Source organism: Macaca nemestrina, chromosome 8 (assembly GCF_043159975.1).
Source record: "Macaca nemestrina isolate mMacNem1 chromosome 8, mMacNem.hap1, whole genome shotgun sequence".
NCBI lineage: Eukaryota > Metazoa > Chordata > Mammalia > Primates > Cercopithecidae > Macaca > Macaca nemestrina.
This window is the reverse complement of record NC_092132.1, coordinates 73,011,924-73,033,259: the sequence shown is the minus strand read 5'-3', so window position 1 is coordinate 73,033,259 and position 21,336 is coordinate 73,011,924. Positions and strand designations below refer to the sequence as shown.

The 21,336-nt window shown below is 42.1% G+C and overlaps 1 long non-coding RNA gene across 2 annotated transcripts in view; it reads right to left on the bottom strand.

Moving 5' to 3' along the window:
• The window catches only part of LOC105483592 (uncharacterized), an 80,451-nt gene that overhangs the window by 11,812 nt on the left and 47,303 nt on the right, over nt 1-21,336 (bottom strand). The gene's annotated exons all lie outside the window — the stretch shown is intronic.

The following is a 21,336-nucleotide window of genomic DNA, read 5'->3' as shown; positions in this document are numbered from 1 at the left end:
GCAACGGCAGCAAAAGCCAAAATTGACAAATGGGATCTCATTAAACTAAAGAGCTTCTGCACAGCAAAAGAAACTACCATCAGAGTGAACAGGCAACCTACAGAATGGGAGAAAATTTTTGCAATCTACTCATCTGACAAAGGGCTAATATCCAGAACCTACAAAGAACTCAAACAAATTTACAAGAAAAAAACAAACAACCCCATCAAAAAGTGGGCAAAGGATATGAACAGACATTTCTCAAAAGAAGACATTCATACAGCCAACAGACACATGAAAAAATGCTCATCATCACTGGCCATCAGAGAAATGCAAATCAAAACCACAATGAGATACCATCTCACACCAGTTAGAATGGCGATCATTAAAAAGTCAGGAAACAACAGGTGCTGGAGAGGATGTGGAGAAATAGGAACACTTTTACACTGTTGGTGGGATTGTAAACTAGTTCAACCATTGTGGAAAACAGTATGGCGATTCCTCAAGGATCTAGAACTAGATGTACCATATGACCCAGCCATCCCATTACTGGGTATATACCCAAAGGATTATAAATTATGCTGCTATAAAGACACATGCACACGTATGTTTATTGCAGCACTATTCACAATAGCAAAGACTTGGAATCAACCCAAATGTCCATCAGTGACAGATTGGATTAAGAAAATGTGGCACATATACACCATGGAATACTATGCAGCCATCAAAAAGGATGAGTTTGCGTCCTTTGTAGGGACATGGATGCAGCTGGAAACCATCATTCTTAGCAAACTATCACAAGAACAGAAAACCAAACACCGCATGTTCTCACTCATAGGTGGGAACTGAACAATGAGAACACTTGGACTCAGGAAGGGGAACATCACACACCGGGGCCTATCATGGGGAGGGGGTAGGGGGGAGGGATTGCACTGGGAGTTATACCTGATGTAAATGATGAGTTGATGGGTGCAGCACACCAACATGGCACAAGAATACATATGTAACAAACTTGCACGTTATGCACATGTACCCTACAACTTAAAGTATAATAATAATAAATAAATTTTAAAAAAAGAAACCCATTTTGAACTGATTTAAACAAAAATGGGAATTTATGTAAAGCCCATGGGATATTCCATGGAACAGAAGGGAAGCTGAACTGTTATACTAGAAATTAGAAGGAAGCAGAAATTTAGAAAGTAGAGGCTCTATATTTCTTTATTTTTTTGCAGCCTGATTTCCTTGCTTTGGGGGATAGATAGTCCAACATAGCCACCCCATGGGTCTCAACTCTATACCTTCTTTCTCCATTAAGAACAAGCCAGTGTTCCTAGAGGAGTCAATCTGTTTTCCCAAGCTTGTGCCAAGAGTTCACATTTGGTCCCATCAACTGTGATAAGGAAACAGTTACACAGAATAATATGGTTACTGAAGACCCAACCTTCAGTAAGGAAGCTGGGTCATTTATCAGAGAAAGATAACCATTGTTCCCTGGACAGATGCCCCTAAAGTTTATTCCTCCTCCTCCTATTATACTACTACTGCCACTACTACTATAGAGACACAAAACACAACCACAAAAACCTATAAATGTCATTGAGATTATTCTGAACAAAAAGTTTTAAAATCTGTCTTTCAAAACGTTTTCCACACATTCCAACATAAAACTCTCTCCCATATGATTATAATTGCTTCCAAAACACCATTTTCAGTGGCTGTGTAATATCCCATCTAATGGAGGTACCATTTCTTAGTGGTCCAACAATTGGAGAATAAATGCTTTAATCATTCTCAATGTCTTGTTATCATAAATAATAATGCTTGAATAGAAATCTTTGTAAAGTGCTTTTTGCCTGCATATTGGATTACTCCCATAGAATGGAGTCTTAATAGGGGAAATAATGGGGGCAGAAGACTTATTAAGACTCTTACTGCACATTGCCAAATTGTGTTCCAGAAAGGTTGTACTAAGTTACATTTCTTGCAGAAATGACTGAGAGTTCTCATTTTTGTGGAGTGAATCTTTGGTAATATGGAATCTAATTACCCAGAGATATCCTATTCAATGAACTGTGTCATCATATCAGAACCATTATACAGGTACAGTAGAATTTATTCCAACTGTTTTATCAAAGTAGAATTCCCAAACACTGCCTGCTTTCTACATCCTTCCCAGCAGTTAGGAATTCTGTATTTCAGTCTTTCTCTCCTGAAAGTTTGGGGCCACCAGGCACTGCAGACTCATTGAGTAGTGTTCTTCTGACCTTCCAAAAGGGGATGGATGACAATAAAGCTCTTCTGTTTTGACATGTGTACCCAGGGAGTGATCAGAAACCAAGTCTTTAGTGAACGCCTGGTCAAGTGGAGAGAAAATTCTGTCTAACTGACCATCACTCAAGAGGAAGTTGGCCAAAAGCAGTGGCTCATGCCTGTAATCTCAGCACTCTGGGAGGCTGAGGCAGGAGGATTACTTAAGGCCAGGAATTCAAGGGACAAGCCTGGGATTCATAGAAGACCCATTTATACAAAAAACATAATTAACTGGGCAAGGTGGTGTGCACCTGTAATCCCAACTACTAGGGAGGTTGAGATGGAGGATCAGCTGAGCCCAGGACTTGGAGGTTGCAGTGGTCTGTGATTGCACCATTGCACTCCAGCTTGGGTGGCAGAACAACAACCTGTCTCTAAAAAAGGCAAAAATAAAAGAGGAAGTCAAAGTTGGAAGCCACAAAGAAGGATAACCCAAAGCGTGGGGTGGAGGGAGATTAAAGGCAAGATCACAAGTGTCTGTAGGGATCAAGCAGATAGAAGAGAGAAGCATTTTGGGTATGGGTTGAGGCCAACTAGAAAGCCCACCTCCTCTGTAAAGTCTCAGCTCCTCAGCTCCAGCTATTGTTACCATGGGAGATAACTTGGAGTTCTGGGATTCAAAATCTTTTTGAAAGAAACCAGAAATGTGAATTTTTATAGATCTCCTAATTGTCAAATATTGTTTCAATTTTTCAGAAAACCTGTTCTGTGACAAATTTCATCTAGCATAATGTCTTCCAGTTCTATCCATGTTGTTACAAATGGTAGTATTTCCTTCTTTTTTAAGGCTGAATAATATTCCATGGTATGTATTTACCACTTTTTTTTTTTTTTTTGAGATGGGGTCTCACCTAGAGTGCAGTGGCATGCTCTCGGCTCACTGCAATCTCTGCTTCCTGGGTTCAAGCTATTCTCCTGCCTCAGTCTCCCAAGTAGCTGGGATTACAGGTGTTCACAATCACAGCCAGCTAATTTTTGTATTTTTAGTAGAGATGGGATTTCACCATGCTGGCCAGGATGGTCTCAATCTCCTGACCTCATGATCCACCAGCCTTGGCCTCCCAAAGTATGGGATTACAGGTATGAACCACCATACGCAGCCACCATATTTTCTTTATCTAGTCATCTGTTGGTGGACATTTGGGTTATTTCTACTTCTTGGTTATTGCGTATTATGCTGCAGTGAACATGGAGTGTTGATATCTCTTGTAGATTCCTATTTCAATTCTTCTGAACATATACCCAGGAGTAGAACTGCTGGATCATATGGTAGTTGTATTTTTAGTTTTTTGAACTTCTCTACTCTTTTTCTTAGCAGCTACAACATTTTATATCCCCATCACATTATACACATATTCTAATTTCTCTTTCTCACTAACACATATTATCTTTATTTTTTAAAATAATAGCCATCTTAGTATGTGTGAGGTGACTACACGGTTCCACTTACATGAAGAATCTAAAATAGTCAAACTGCTCAGCACTTTGGGAGGCTGAAGAGAGATGATCACTTGAGGCAAGGAATTTGAGACCAGCCTGGGCAACATAACAAGATCTCCGTCTCTACAAAAAGTAAACTTAGCCTGGTGTGATGGCATGTGCCTATAGTCCCAGCTACTTAGGAAGCTGAGGCAAGAGGATTCTTTGAGCCCAGGAGTTCAAGGGTACAGTGAGCTATGATTGTGCCACCACGCTCCAACCTGGGTGTCTCTTAAAAAAAAAAATTAAATAGTTAAACTTACTGAAGCAGACAATAGAAAGGTGGTTGCTATGGGCTGGGGCTGGAGGGAAGAAGGAAATGGGGCATTGTTCAGTGGACATAAAGTTATAGTTACACAAGATGAATAAGTTTTAGAGATCTGCTGTACCACAATATGCCTATAGTTAACACTACAGTGTGTGCACTTAGAAATTTATTTAGAGAGTAGATCTTAAGTTAACCATTCTTACCAAAAGAAGAAGAGGAGGAAGAAGAAACAGCAGCAAAGGGACACAGGAAAACTGACAGTAATGAATATATTTATTACCTTGGTTGTGGTGATGAGAGGTGAAACCAGCTGGATTTCCTGGGTTGAGTGGACACTTGGAGAACTTTTCTGTCTTATAAGAGGATTGTAAAATGCACCCATCAGCACTCTTTAAAAACGTGCCAATCAGTGGTCTGTAGCTAGCAAGAGGTTTGTAAAATGCACCAATCAGCACGCTGTAAAAATACACTAATCAGCTCTCTGTAGCTAGGATTGTAAAATGCACCAATCAGCGCTCTGTTAAAATGCACCAATCAGCACTCTGTAGCTAGCAAAAGGTTTGTGAAATGCACCAATCAGTGCTCTAAAAAAAAACACCAATCAGTGCTCTGTAAAATGCACCAATCAGCAGGATTCTAAAAGTAGCCAATAGCAGGGGGGATTGAAAAAAGGACACTCTGACAGGACAAAAATGGGACATGGGAGGGGACAAATAAGGGAATAAAAGCTGGCCACCCCAGCCAGCAGCAGCAACCCACTCAGGTCCCCATCCATGCTGTGGAAGCTTTGTTTTTTTGCTCTTCACAATAAATCTTGCTGCTGCTCACTCTTTGGGTCTGTGCTATCTTTAAGAGCTGTAACACTGACCATGAAGGTCCGTAGCTTCATTCTTGAAGTCACGAAGATCACAAACCCACTGGAAGGAATGAACTCTGGACACATCTTAAGTGCTCGTCCAGGATATTGCCACGCAGTGAGTACCATCAGACCCCTTTCGCTTGCTATTCTGTCCTATTTTTCCTTAGAATTCAGGGACTAAACACTGGGCACCTATCAGCCAGTTAAAAGTGACTAGTGCAGCCACAAGACTAAAGACACAGGTGTCAGGTTTTCTAGGAAAGGACTCTCTAACAACTCCCAAATCTTTGGAGTTGGGAGTGTTAGTTTGCCTGGAACCAGCTTCCATTTTTCCTGAGCTTCTGGGCTAAGCCAAGGGTCGACAGAGAGGAAAACCATTCAGCTCTAGGGTCCTGACAAAAAGTTGGTTGACCCTGCAGTCATGAGCAGAACTCTCAAAGTTACATCGCCCAAGCGAGACTTGCCCATCTATTCTATCTGGACCCTTGCTGCCTGGGTCCTAACTCCTGTCAGACAAACTTCCTCCTGCCTCTCTTCTCCAAGGCTAGTCCCACTTCTAAAAACCACTCCCTGTCCTTGGTGCTCTTTTAGTTTCTCCTATAAGAATGATTTCTAGTATAAATTTCAGGACTCTGTTCCCTTCTTTAGGCACACGGGCTCACCAACCAGAAAGACATAATTTGGCACAAAGACCAACCCTGGAGATCCCTTCCCTCCCTCAAAGTATGGCCCTCCACTCCACTTTGAGGCATATCATCTTTATAGGACAAGGGTAAGCTTCCAATACTAACAGGAAAAAACGCTTAGGACTCTAACAGGTTTTCTAGAATGTGTCGGTAAGGGCCACTAAATCCAACCTTCCTCAGTCCTCTTTGTGATCTAGGAGGAAATCTAGTATTTCTGCTGCTGCTTCGGTAAGTGCAACTATTCCAAACAGCAGGGTCCAGAGACTGTTGCAGGTTCTTGGGCGGGGGGTGGGGGGGGGGAACAAAAAACCATGGGCAGTTTATTCTTTCAGATAGGAAACACTCAGTTATCAAGAGGCTCACCCTTGAAATGTATCCTAAGACATTTGGGACCAATTTGACCCATGAACCCTGAAAAAGAAGTGGCTCATTTTTTTCTGTGCTGTGGCCTGGCCCCAATATTCTCTCTCTGATGGGGAAAAGTGGTCACCTGAGGGAAGTATAAATTACAATACTATCCTGCAGTTTGACTTTTTCTGTAAAAGGGAAGGCAAATGGAGTTAAATAAATTATGTCCAAGCTTTATTTTCATTGAAAGATAATCCACAACTATGCAAAGCTTGCAATCTACATCCCACAGGAGGACCTCTCAGCTTACCTCCATATCCTAGCCTTCCTACAGCTCCCCTTCCTATTAATGGTGAGCCTCTAATCTCCCCCACCCAGAAGGAAACAAACAAAGAAATCTCCAAGGGACCACAACCACCCCCCCACCCCAGGCTATCATTTATGTACCCTTCAAGCTGTAGGAGGAGGGGAATTTGGCCCAACCCAGCAACATGTCTCCTTCTCCCTTTCTGATTTAAAGCAGATCAAGGTAGACCTGGAAGTTTTTGGATGATCCTGATAGGTATATAAATGTCCTACAGGGTCTAGGGCAAACCTTCGTCCTTACTTGGAGAGATGTCATGCTATTGTTAGATCAAACCCTGACGTTTAAAGAAAAGAATGTGGCTTTAGCTGCAGCCTGAGAGTTTGGAGATAGTTGATATAATAGTCAGGTAAATAATAGAATGACAGCTGAAGAAACGGACAAATTCCCTACCAGTCAGCAAGCTGTCCCCAGTGTGGATCCCCACTGAAACCTAGGTTCAGATCATGGGGTCTGGAGTTGCAAACATCTGTTGACCTGTGTTCTAGAAGGACTAAGGAGAATTAGGAAAAAGCCCATGAACTATTCAATGATGTCCACCATAACTCAGGGAAAGGAAGAAAATCCTTCTGCCTTCCTCGAACAACTACAGGAGGCCTTAAGAAAAGATACTCCCCTGTCACCCGACTCCACCGAGGGTCAATTGATCCTCAATGATAAGTTTATTGCCCGATCAGCTGCAGATATCAGGAGAAAACTCCAAAAGTGAGCCCTGGGCCCTGAACAAAATCTAGAGGCATTATTAAAACTGGCAAACTCTGTGTTCTATAATACGGAACAAGAGGAACAGGCTGAAAAGGAAAAGCAAGATCAGAGAAAGGTCACAGTCTTAGTCATGGCCCTCAGACAAACAAATCTTGGTAGTTCAGAGCAGACAGAAAATGGAGCAGACCAATCAGCTGGTAAGCTTGTTATCAGTGTGGTTTGCAAGGACACCTTAAATAAGATTGTCCAATGAGAAACAAGCCAGCCCCTCACCCATGTCCACTATGCCAAGGCAATCACTGGAAGGTGCACTGCCCCAGAGGACAAAGGTTCTCTGGGCCAGAAGCCCCTGACCAGATGATCCAACAACAAGATTGAGAGTGCCCAAGACAAGTGCCAGCTCATGTCATCACCCTCACTGAGCCCCGGGTGAGTTTAACCATTGAGGGCCAGGAAATTGACTTCTTCCTGGACACTGGTGCAGGCCTTCTCAGTGTTAATTTCCTGCCCCAGATGGCTGTCCTCAAGATCCATCCAAGGAATCCTGGGACAACCTGTAACCAGGTATTTCTTTCACCTCCTTAGTTGTAATTGGGAGACTTTGCTCTTTTCACATGCCTTTCTTGTTATGCCTGAAAGTCCCACACCCTTATTAGGGAGTAACATATTAGCCAAAGCTGGAGCTATTGTCTATGTGAATATGCGGAACAAGTTACCCATTTGTTGTCCCCTACGTGAGTAGGGAATAAACCCTGAAGTCTGGGCATTGGAAGGACAATTCAGAAGGGCAAAAAATCCCCACCCAGTTCAAATCAGCCTAAAAGACCCCACGTCTTTTGCTTATCAGAGGCAATATACCTTCAGGCCTGAAGCTCATAAAGGATTACAGGACATTGTTAGACATTTAAAAGCTCAAGGCTTAGTAAGAAAATTCAGCAGTCCCTCCAACACCCCAATTCTAGGAGTACAAAATCTGAATGGTCAGTGGAGACTAGTGCAAGATTTTAGACTCATCAATGAGGCAGTAATTCCTCTATATCCAGTTGTACCAAACCCCTATACCCTGCTCTCTCAAATACCAGAGGAAGCAGAATGATTCACTGTTCTGGACTTCAAGTATGCCTTATTCTGCATTCCCCTGAACTCTGACTCCCAGTTTTTCTTTGTCTTTGAGGATTTCACAGACCACATGTCCCAACTTACATGGATGGTCTTGCCTCAAGGGTTTAGGGTTAGCCATCATCTGTTTGGTCAGACACTGGCCCAAGATCTAGGCCACTTCTCAAGTCCAGGCACTCTGGTCCTTCAGGATTTGAATGATTTACTTTTGGCTATCAGTTCGGAAGCCTCATGCTGGCAGGCTACTCTAGATCTCTTGAACTTTCTAGCTAATAAAAGGTATAAGGAGTCTAAATGGAAGGCCCAGTTCTGCCTACAAGTCAAGTATCTAGGTCTAATTTTAGCCAGAGGAACCAGGGCCCTCAGAAAGGAACAAATACAGCCTATACTGGCTTATCCTTGCCCTAAGACATTAAAACAGTTGTGGGGGTTCCTTGTAATCACTGGCTTTTGCCAACTATGTATCCCCAGATACAGCAAGATGGTCAGGCTATCCTATACTCTAATCAAGGAGACCCAGAGTGTTGTGGAAAGTCAGGGACTCCAAACGGAGGGACTGGCTTGAGCCACAGCAGAGGAACATAAATTGTGAAGATTTCATGGACATTTATCATTCCCAGATAACACTCTTATAATTTCCTGTGCCTGTCTTACTTTAATCTCTTAATCCTGTTATCTTCGTAAGCTGAGGATGTACATCACCTCAGGACCCTGTGATAATTGTGTTAACTGTACAAATCGATTGTAAAACATGTGTGTTTGAACAATATGAAATCAGTGCACCTTGATAAAGAACAGAATAACAGAGATTTAAGGGAACAAGGGAAGACAACCATAAGGTCTGACTGCCTGCGGGGTCAGGCAAAAAGAGCCATATTTTTCTTCTTGCAGAGAGCCTATAAAAGGACGTGCAAGCAGGGAAGATATTGCTAAATTCTTTTCCTAGCAAGGAATATTGATATTAATGCTCTGGGAAAAGAATTGCCTTCCTGGGGGGAGGTCTATAAATGGTCGCTCTGGGAGTGTCTGTCTTATGCAGTTGAGATAAGGACTGAAATACATCCTGGTCTCCTGCAGTACCCTCAGGCTTATTAGGGTGGGGGAAAAGCCCCCACCTGTTTTCTGTTGTTTAAGATGTTTGTCAAGACACTATGTGCACAGCTGAACATAGACCCTTATCAGTAGTTCTGAATTTGCCCTTGTTCTGTTTCCTCAGAAGCATGTGATCTTTGTTCTCCTTTTTGCCCTTTGTAGCATGTGATGTTTGTGACCTACTCCCTGTTCTTGCACCCTCTCCCCTTTTGAAATCCTTAATAAAACTTCCTGGCTTTAAGGCTCAGGTGGGCATCATGGTCCTACCAATATGTGATGTCACCCCCGGAGGCCCAGTTGTAAAATTCCTCTTTGCATTCTTTCTCTTTATTTCTCAGCCAGCCAATGCTTATGGAAAATAGAAAGAACCTATGTTGAAATATTGGAGGCTGGTTTCCCCTATACCAGAGGGCAAATACTCATCTAGTAGAGTGGGAACCAGAGGCAGAAACAGCCTTCAAAACCTTAAAGCAGGCCTTAGTACAAGCTCCAGCCTTAAGCCTTCCCAAGGACAAAACTTCTCTTTATCCTTTACAGAGGGAGCGGGAATAGCTTTTGGAGTCCTTACTCAGATTCACAGGACAATCCCACAATCAGTGGCTTACCTAAGTAAGAAAATTGATGTAGTAGCAAAAGGCTGGCTTCACTGTTTATGGGTAGTTGCAGGCATGGCCATCTTAGTGTCAGAGGCTATCAAAATAATACAAGGAAAGGATTTCACCATCTGGACTACTCATGATGTAAATGGCATACGAGGTGCCAAAGGAAGTTTATGGCTATCAGACAATCACCTGCTTAGATACCAGGCACTACTCCTTGAGGGACTGTTGCTTAAAATACGCCCATGTGCAGCCCTCAAACCTGCCACTTTTCTCCCAGAAGATGGGGAAACCAATCGAGCATGACTGCCAACAAATTGTAGCCCAGACTAATGCCACCGAGAGGATCTCTTAGAAGTCCTCTTAGCTAATCCTAACCTTAACTTATATGCTGATGGAAGTTCATTTGTGGAGAATGGGATACGAGGGGCAGGTTATGCCATAGTTAGTGATGTAGCAGTACTTGAAAGTAAACCTCTTCCCCCAGGGACCAGCACCCAGTTAGCTGAACTAGTGGTGCTTATGTGAGCCTTAGAACTGGGAAAGGAAATAAGAACAAGTGTGTATACAGATAGAAAGTATGTTTATCTAATCCTACATGCCCGTGCTGCGATATGGAAAGAAGGGAAGTTTCTAACCTCTGGGGTAACCCCCATTAAATACCACAAGGAAATCATGGAGTTATTGTGAGCAGTGCAAAAACCCAAGGAGGTGGCAGTTTTATAGTGCCAAAGCCATCAAAAAGTTGAAGGAGAAATGGCAGAAGGAAACCACTGGGCAGACGCTGAGGGCAAAATTACTGCCAGTGGAACCTCCTATTAGAAATACCTATGGAAGGACACTTAGTATGGAATAACCTTCTCCAAGAGATTAAGCCCCAGTATTCCCTGACAAAACAGAATGGAGACTTTCATGGGGGCATAGTTTTCTCCCATCTGGGTGGTTAACAACAGAAGAGGGAAAGGTACTTATGCCTGAAGCCAGCCAGTGGAAAATACTTAAGACCCTCCACCAAACTTTCCATATGGGTATTGAAACACTCATCAAATGACCAAATCCCTATTTACAGGGCTAAATCTCCTCCAGACCATTCAGCAAGTAGTCAAAGCATGTGAGGTGTGCCAAAGGAATAATCCCTTGGTCCATCATAAGGCTCCTCTGGGGGAAAAAAGAATAGGGCACTATCCTGGAGAGAGTTGGCAGTTAGAATCACCCATATGCCTAAGTTAACGGGATTTCAATACTTGTTGGTCTGTGCTGATACCTTTACAAATTGGATAGAAGCCTTCCCCTGCAAGACAGAGAAGCCTCAGGAAGTGGTTAAAGTCCTAATTCATGAAATAATTCCCAGATTTGGGCTTCCCCAAGCTTATGGGAAAATGAAAATAACAAATTCACTCACCTTTTAAACATACACAACCAGTTCTGTCTACCTAGCCAAGGCATATTCTTCTTATGTGGAACTTCAACCTATATATGCCTCCTCACCAACTGGACAGACCCCCTGCACTTTAGTCTTCCTAAGTCCCAACATTGGCATTGCCCCAGGAAATCAGACCCTACCAGTGCCCCTCAAAGCTCAAGTCCCTCAGCACAGGGCCATACAACTAATACCCCCACTTAGAGGGTTAGGAATGGCCACTGCTACAGGAACTGGAATAGCAGGTTTATCTACTCCATTATCCTACTACCACACACTCTCAAAGGATTTCTCAGACAGTTTGAAGAAATAACGAAATCTATCCTTACTCTATAATCCCAAATAGACTCTTTGGCAGCAGTGACTCTCCAAAACTGCCCAGGCCTAGACCTCCTCACTGCTGAGAAAGGAGTACTTTGCACCTTCTTAGGGGAAGAGTGTTGCTTTTACACTAACCAGTCAGGGATAGTATAAGACACTGCCTGGGATTTACAGGAAAAGGCTTCAGAAATCAAACAACGCCTTTCAAATTCTTATACCAACCTCTGGAGTTGGGCGACATGGCTTCTCCTTTTTCAAGACAGCCATCTTGCTATTACTCACCTTCGGGCCCTGTATTTTTAACCTCTTTGTCAAATTTGTTTCCTCCAGGATCGAGGCCATCAAGCTACAGATGTTCTTACAAATGAATCCCCAAATGAGCTCAACTCACAACTTCTACTGAGGACCCCTGGACCGTCCCACTGGCCCTTTGGCCTATAGAGTTCCCCTCCAGAGGACGCTACAACTGCAGGGCCCCTTTGCCATACCCAGCAGGAAGTAGCTAGAGCAGTCATCACCCAATTCTCAACAGCAGTTGGTGTGTCCTGTTTAGAGGGGGGATTGAGAGCTGAAGCAAGCTGGACTTCCTGGGTCGAATGAGAACTTGGAGAACTTTTCTGTCTTACAAGAGGGTTGTAAAATGCACCAATCAGCGATCTAAAAATGCACCAATCAGCGCTCTGTAAAATGCACCAATCAGCAGGATTCTAAAAGTAGCCAATAGCAGAGAGGATTGAAAGAAGGGCACTCTGATAGGACAAAAATGAAACATGGGAGAGGACAAACAAGGGAATAAAAGTTGGCCACCCCAGTCCCAGCAGCAACCTGCTCAAGTCCCCTTCCAGGGTGTGGAAGCTTTGTTCTTTCACTCTTCACAGTAAACCTTGCTGCTGCTCACTCTTTGGGTCCATGCCATCTTTAAGAGCTGTAACACTCTCCACAAAGGTCTGCAGCTTCATTCTTGAAGTCAGCCAGACCATGAACCCACCAGAAGGAACCAACTCTGGACACAGTGATAGTATCATAGGTATATGCATGTGTGCAGATTAGTCAACTTGTATAACTTAAATATGTATAGTTTTCGTATCAGTCATATTACAACAAAGCTGTAAAAAAGATATCATCAAAAATGAAAGAGAAAATGAAAAATTAATTTTCAAAATGGAAAAAGCAAATGAAAAATACCAAAAACAAGTGTATTGGCCAAACACTTCTGCGGCCTAGATATTGCCACAACTTTTGTGACCTCTCATATGGAAGCTGAAGTGTCACCTGCAGGAATTCTTTATGTGGTTTTCATGGTCACAGACACAGTATGGCTGGGAACACGTTAAAAATTTCAAGGAGAAGGGACAGTTAAGAGTCAGACAAATATGAAGCTGGCTGGAAGCTCCAAGTGTGGAATGCATTTGTCTGTAAATAGTAAGACCCCTAGATACATAGAGGCCCATTTTATAAGAGAGAAGATAATTTTTACCTTGGCTGAGGCTATACTTCCAAAAATTGTGAGTATTGTCACATTCTTATGCAAAAAGTACATCCTCTGTGAAGGAATAAGCATCTGAAATAATGTGCTCAGGTAACTGATTTCACTGGCTAGCCCCAGCAAGTCTGGATTCTGCAACTGTTTTGTAATGTATCACTTCAGCATGTAGATGAGTTCCAGATAAGACATCAATTTGTGATGTTCACGTCTAAAAATAGAGCCACAGCCTAGTCAGTGTTGCCCTTTAGATTCTATTTCTTTTTTACTCTGCTGTCAGCTAAGTCCCAGGGATCACCATAAGTCTGATTATAAAAACAAGTCCTGGCTGGGCTCGGTGGCTCATGCCTCTAATCCCAGCACTTTGGGAGGCCTCTAATCCCAGCACTTTGGGAGGCCAAGGCAGGTGGATCACGTGGTCAGGAGATCGAGACCATTTAGGCTAACATGGTGAAACCCAACTCTACTAAAAATACAAAAAAGTTAGCTGGGATGGTGGCAGGTGCCTGTAGTCCCAGCTACTTGGGAGGCTGAGGCAGGAGAATGGCATGAATCCGGGAGGCAGAGCTTGCATTGAACCAAGATTGCGCCACTGCACTCCAGCCTGGGCAACAGAACAAGACTCCATCTCAAAAACAAAACAAAACAAAAACAAATAAACAACAAACAAGTCCTGTGTTTGGGAAGGAAAACTGATGTGTTGGAAATCAGTGGACATGGCTGTTTTGAGTGGCTTCCTTCCCTCAGGCAACTGTAACAACCCCATCTATCATCTTGACAATGCCATGCATTACATATAGAGCCTTCAGATTCATAACCATCCAAGGACCTTTCATTATGTATCAGTTTCTTAAATGCAGGGGAGCAAAGCTCCTCTTGGTTTTGCTTCAAACATCACCAGGAGCAGTGAACACGTGCCCCTCTCCCTGGCACCCTAATCAGCTCAGCTCAGGAGGCACTGTAATCTGCCTTTGATGGAATGGAGGATTGCACAAGAAGAGAAACCTATGTTGAAGCACATTCTCAAGATATGGACATACATTTCAAACTACAATCTAAGCAATAACTTATTATTTCCCCTTTGCTACCAGTAGTTTAGCAGAAGAGCCAACATACACGGTTTTCAAATAGACCGCTAGAGAGTCACAGATCAGCTCTTGATGTGGGGGCTACTGATTGCTTCTTGCAACATTTCATGCTGTGTGAGTTTTAATACTAAGGGAAAGAGCTTATCCTGCATCCTGAATTAGCTGTTTAATATCTGTACCAGCATGTTTGTGGCATAGAATTATATGAGAAAAAAAAGTATAACTGCAAAAAATGTATCTCTCCTCATTAGGCTATTACCTCCTTGATATCTGGGACAATGTCTTATTCATAATTCTATTTCCAAAGTAACTTTTCTGACTTGTACCTCCATGTCTTTAGAGGCCTTTTTATGCCAATAGGTGCCCAATTAATATTAGAAGACTTCAGAAATATTCCCATTGATCATACCACCTTTCTGATTTGCCCTTCTTCCAACTACTCCTGAATACAGAATTGGAAATGGTCTTTAGAGTCAGCCTAGCTTCTGCTCTGGAAAGCTGTAGAGCCACAGAAAAAAGTCTTACTCCTGAGGTTTCCTCTTTTTAAAGATACTATGCAACATAATACTCTCCTGTCATGAGAATATTTTAAAATTAGTTAGCTTGATATGCTAGTAGGGGTATAGAAAAAAGTTGGATAACATTACACCAACCCATTAACAGGCTATCTCTAAGAGAACATGAAATATTTACATGAAATAATTGTATATATTTTTGTAAAGCATGGTTTTCTTTGACAGAGAACACGCACTTTTGTATCAGTCCGTTTTCATGCTGCTGATAAGGATATACCCAAGACTGGGTAATTATGAAGGAAAGAAGTTTAATTCACTCACAGTTCAACGCGGCTAGGGCGGCCTCACAATCATGGCAGAAGGAAAGGAGAAACAAGTCACATCTTACATGGTGGCAGGGAAAAGAAAGCTTGTGCAGGGGTACTCCTCTTTATAAAACCATCAGATCTTATGAGACGTGTTCACTTTCATGAGAACAGCACAGGAAAGACCTGTCCCCACGAATCAATTCTCTCCCAACAAGTCCCTCCCACAAGATGTGGGAATTGTGGGAGCTACAACTCAAGATGAGATTTGGTTGGGGACACAGCCTAACCATTTCACTCTGGCCCTTGCCCCTGCCAAATCTCTTAACTTCACATTTTAAATCCAATTATGCCTTCCCAACAGTCTCCCAAAGTCTCAACTCATTTCAGCATTAACTCAAAAGTCCACAGTCCTAAGTCTCATCTGAGACAAGGCACATCCCTTCTGCCTATGAGCCTGTAAAATCAAAAGCAAGTTATTTACTTCCTAAATACAATGGTAGTAGAGGCGTTGGGTAAATACAGCCATTCCAAATAGGAGAAATTGGCCAAAACAATGGGGCTACCAGCCCCTTTCAAGTCCAAAATCCAGTGGGGCAGTCAAATCTTAAAGCTCCAAAATGATCTCCTTTGACTCCATGTCTCACATCCAGGTCACACTGATGCAAGAGGGGGGCTCCCATGGCCTTAGGCAGCTCCACCCCTGTGGCTTTGCAGAGTATAGCCTCCCTCCCAGCTGCTTTCACAGGCTGGCATTGAGTATCTGTGGCTTTTCCAGGCACACAGTGCAAGCTGTTGATGGATCTACCATTTGGGGGTCTGGAGGATGCTGGCCCTTTTCTTACAACTCCACTAGGCAGTACCCCCAGTGGGGACTCTGTCTGGGGCCACCCACTCCACATTTCCCTTTGCATCACCCTAGCACAGGTTCTCCATGAGGTCCCCACTCCTGCACCAAACTTCTGCCTGGATATCCAGGCTTTTTCATACATCCTTTGAATTCTAGGAGGAGGTTCCCAAACCCCAATTCTTGACTTCTGTGTACCCACAGGCTCAACAACATGTGGAAGATGCCAAGGCTTGGGGCTTCCATCCTCTGAAACCATGGTCTGACCTGTATGTTGGCCCCTTTTTAGTCATGGCTGAAGCAGCTAGGATGCAGGGCACCAAGTCCCTAGGCTACACACAGCAAAGGGACCCTGATTCTGGTCCACAAAATCATTTTTTTCTCCTAGGCTTTTGAACCAGCGATGGGAGGGATTGCTGCAAAGGCCTCTGATATGCCCTGGAGATATTTTCCCCATTGTCTTGGTGATTAACATTTGGTTCCTTGTTACTTATGCAAATTTCTGCAGCCAGCTTGAATTTCTCCTCAGAAAATTGGATTTTCTTTTCTAGTGCATTGTCAGGCTACAAAATTTCCAAATTTTTATGTTCTGTTTCCCTTTTAAAACTGAATGCCTTTAATAGCACCTGTGTCACCTCTTGAATGCTTTGCTGCTTAGAAATTTCTTCTACCTGATACCCTAAATCATCTCTCTCAAGTTCAAAGTTCCACAGATCTCTAGGACAGGGGCAAAATGCCGTCAGTCTCTTTGCTAAAACATAACAATAGTCACCTTTGCTCCAGTTCCCAACAAGTCATTCATCTCCATTTGAGACCATTTTGACCTGGATTTCATTGTCCACATCATTATCAGCATTTTGGTCCAAGCCATTCAACATGTCTCTAGGGAGTTCCAAACTTTCCCACATTTTCCTGTCTTCTTCTGAGCCTTCCAAACTGTTCCAACCTCTACCTGTTACCCAGTTCCAAAGTCACTGCCACATTTTCAGGTATCTTTGTAGCAGCACCCCACTCTACTGGTACCAATTTACTGCATTAGTCCATTTTCACACTGCTGATAAAGACATACTTGAGATTTTATAATTATAAAGGAAATTACAGTGCTTAGGAAAGAGGTTTAATTCACTCACAGTTCCACATGGCTGAGGAGCCCTCACAATCATGGCAGAAGGCAAGAAGCAAGTCACATCTTACATGGTGGCAGGGAAGAGAGTCTGTGCAGGTGAACTCCTCTTTATAAAACCATTAGATCTTGTGAAACTTATTCACTATCATAAGGACAACACAGGAAAGACCTGCCTTCATGATTGAATCACCTCCCACTGGGTCCCTCCCACAAGACATGCCAATTGTGGGAGCTACAATTCAAAACGAGACTTGGTGGGGACACACCCAAACCGTATTACTATTTTTGTAAACAGAAAAAGCACGCACCCTTTTAAAATAATTAGGTTTAATTTGCTTATGCTCAGTTTATATTAATCAAATGACCTCCTCTTCAATTATATTTAGGAGATACTTTCCACTCATCAGCAAAATCTTTATCCACCACAGTGAGATATATCTGAGATGTCTCATCAATGTTTTTTACTAATTCATGTTAGATATAAGTTAGAGGATTATACTTTCTGACCTTCTAGGGCTGCATAATATTGAGGGTCTACAGTTTCAAGTAACGCAAGTTTATTGACACCGCAGAAAAGTTGGATATGACAGAAATACAGTTTCTTAACCATGTAGAGTTGAGAAGCATTTGGAGGTAATGTAATCCAACCTTACTCATCATGCTGGCCTCCCGCTGCATCAACCTCTTTAGAAAGCTTTCTGGGAGGGGGAGCATGGAGACTCACCAGGGAACACTCTCCATGGTTGTGCAATCTTGTTAAGAGAACTTCCTTTATAAACTGAGCTGCAATTTGCCCCACCAGAATATCCATCCATTCATTGATCCCGTCTCTGCCTTCTGGAGCTGCACACCCAAGGCTGTGTGCCCAGCACCATGGCTCTCTCTACCTGTCAGAACATGCCCAGAGCTCCTTATAAGTTTGTGAGACAAATAGCCTGACAGCAGTTGGAGGGAGTAGACAGAAGGGCCTGGTGAAGAATGAGTGGATCGGGCACAAATTCGTTTTGGAAGTGAGTGTTCATCAGTTTCACATAATGTTAAAGCACAAAAGAGTTTTTATTTATTTTGCAGGAGCAAGAAAAATTGTAAACTAGCTTTAGATGACCAAAAAATAATATCTGGTCTTCCTGAGATATAATAATTTCTAAAGGAAAAGATCAAAGTACGTATTAGGTAATGGGTGTATTCCACGTCCAGATATAGAAAAATAAATTTCTTGGTAGCCTCCACTAATTCTACTCCAAATCTAGAGTGTGGGGCCTTTTTAGACATGACTCTACTTGGTAATAAGACTTCTATGGTGTTCTAACAGCTCTGTGCTCTTGGATAGGCCCTGGAGTTGAACTGCCTTACAGAGAAGATGATGATGGTGAGAGTATAAAATGCTATCACCCAAATTACCTCATCTTGCTCGGGGTTCAGCGTCTAGAAGAAAGGACGGTTAGCATCTCTCAATTTCATTACAATAAGTTGTACAGCTCACCCAAGAAAGCTTCTGATAATAAAAATGAGTAGATGATGAAGTGCATATGTGTTGGGGGAGGGAGGCACTGCACAGACCTATCACAGTGGGAGATTTCACCCAGATTGACTTGGATCATTAATCAGCATCCTTAGGGCTAAGTTCAGCCAAAGACATGTCTCACGCTATCAGCTATCATGTAAAAACCCATGACCTTTTGACCTTTCCATTGTTTCGCTTCTGAACTTAATAACAAAATGGAAACGACTAACATCTCCTCCACTCAGAAAATGTCCAGTTTTTCTGTTCACTTTGTATGGCATTTTCCCTCTCTCTCTCTTTCTCTTTTCCCTCTCCCTCTCTTTCTCTTTCATGATTTAGAAGCCAGTGAAAAAAGTTTCAGAAAATTAATTCAGTAAAACATAGAAAAGTGAAATGAATGAAGATTTAGTAGGAGCTTTTATGTTAAACAACTAGGAGTCCTCTGGTAAATTAAAAGAGAAAGAAATAGAATTTCCTGTATAGACTGAAGAGGGGAGAGAGATTAGAGAAATATTTTTTTTTTGAAAAAAGAGAAGATGGCCAATGAAAATCAGTCTGCAGGTAAAGAGACCAACTTGAAAATGAGAAAAAAAAAAGTTATATTCTTCAGAATTAAGAAAGTAAGGAGAGAATGTTGGATATATTGAACTGATAAAGTAGTGTATTAGTTTCTGTACTTGCTATAACAAATGACCACAAATTCAGTGGCTTAAAATAACACATTTACTATCTTAGAGTTCTATAGGTTAGAAATCTGACCTCTGATGGGGCTAAAATCAAGGTGTTGGTGCGGCTGCGTTCTTCCTGGAGGCTCCATAAGAGAGCCTGTTTCCCGCTTCTAGCAGAGCCCATATTCTTTGGCTCCTGGCCCCTTCCTCCGTCTTCAAAGCCAACAATGTCTGGTTGAGTCCTTCTCACATCTCATCACTCTTACACTAATTCTCCTGCCATCCTCTTTCACAGTTAAAGACCCCTGTGACTGCATCGGGCCCATCTGTGTAATCCAGACTAACCTCCCTATTTTAAAGCCAGCTAATTAGCAACTGTAATTCCATGTGCAACTTCAATTCCCCTTTGGTATGTAAGCTAGCATAATCACAGTTTCTGGGGATCAGGACAGGGGCATCTTTGAGAGGCCATTAGTCTGCCTATCACAGATAGAAAGTTAAGGAAACTTGGTTAGAGTCATTTGTTTAATTAATAAAATTGAAGATTTAATCATTTTCTCAAAGTGAAAAAGAAGAAATACAACTGGAATTCATTTTGTTTCCAAGAGGTCAAACAAAAGTGCATAGAACCTGCAGTATCTTTGGCCAACATTAACTGTGTATTCTGAAAGAATCCAGAAAATACTACATGCATCAGAGGCTCCTATGGTATAAAGATTACTTTCCTTATTTTGGTTGTTCGGTTCCTTATTTACACTTACTTGTTTAATGTCTTTTTCTCCCTTAGGCTATAAATACCACGAGAGGGAACAACTATGCCTTTTTTATTCTCAGCTGTATCCCTTGCACCGAGCATCCCCTGCACCTAGCATCTTTACTAAGCACTAAATAAATATTTACTGACTGATTTTTAATAAACATTACAGTCTTACTGGATAGTCTGACACTACCACATTTGCCCATTTCAAATGGCTTTACTAGTAATGAAACATAAAAGCTTCCACATTCACTTACAGCTCAGAGCAGGGTTTTCACACCATATGGTTCAAAGCCTCTCCTAAGCTTACCATGCCCATGATCCCCCAGGCATTCCCTCGGTCATCTGAATTGGCCCTGCACTGTCCTAGGCACTTGGAGACTTGCCAGGATGGTATTTATCTTGGTGTCTAATAGCTCACTTCTCTCATCAGATTCCATAGCCCTGATTTCAAAAAGCATCCAACAGCTTGACCAGGACAGACAGAGGTCTTTCTTTCTTTCTTTCTTTCTTTCTTTCTTTCTTTCTTTCTTTCTTTCTTTCTTTCTTTCTTTCTTTCTTTCTTTCTTTCTTTCTTTCTTTCTTTCCAGTTTTATTGAGGTATAATGGATACACCAAAAATATGCACATTTAAAGTATACAGTTCAAAGAGTTTTGACATATGTATGTATACCCCTATGAAAATACCACAATCAAAGCAATAAATGTATCCATCACCTCCAAAAATTTCTTCTTTCCCCTTTGGTTTTGTTATATTCTGTTTTGTTTTGTTAAACGTCCTTTGTGTCAGGGACGTTTAACAAGAGGTCTACCCTCCTAACAAACTATAAGTGCACAATATAGTTAACTATAAGTACAATATTGTACAGCTATTTTATAGAAGCTTCTCAAAAGGCAATGTCTTTTTTCTTCCAGAGCTTATATATTGGCCCATTGAACATGAGGGGCCCATTGCAGTGTTACTGGAGCAGCCAGTTGTTCCCAGGCCTTCCTATCTTTCCTCTCTAGGTGAAGTCATCCTGGAAGGGTGAAGGTCACAATGACTAGAGTGGCTCTTGGGAATAATGTTTAATCGACAACAGCCACTTACTTCATATTAAATTCCAGCCACAATTCTATGTGCTATCTGGCCATGACCCTCACAATGCAAATCACCATGGACTTGGATTACGTAATTCTGAGCTAAATATTTCCTTCAGACATGTAGTTGGCTTTCCTGACTCACTGAGGTCAGGGCACTTTCTAAGCACTGTTTTTCTGTTTGAAATGACAGATTTGTGCTGATCCGTCCAGTTTCTTTTGTGCTTAGCAAGAAAAGTTAGTCAGACCATGAACTTGGCTCAGGAGGACAGACTAATCATCAAAAATTAAAGGTAAATCCATTTTTGGTGATGTACCCCCAATCATATAAGAAATTTTAAGAATTTAAGTAGTTTAAGGTATAAGATACACAAGGTTTATTCAATTTTGTTCATCAGAAGGCTGCTCCAT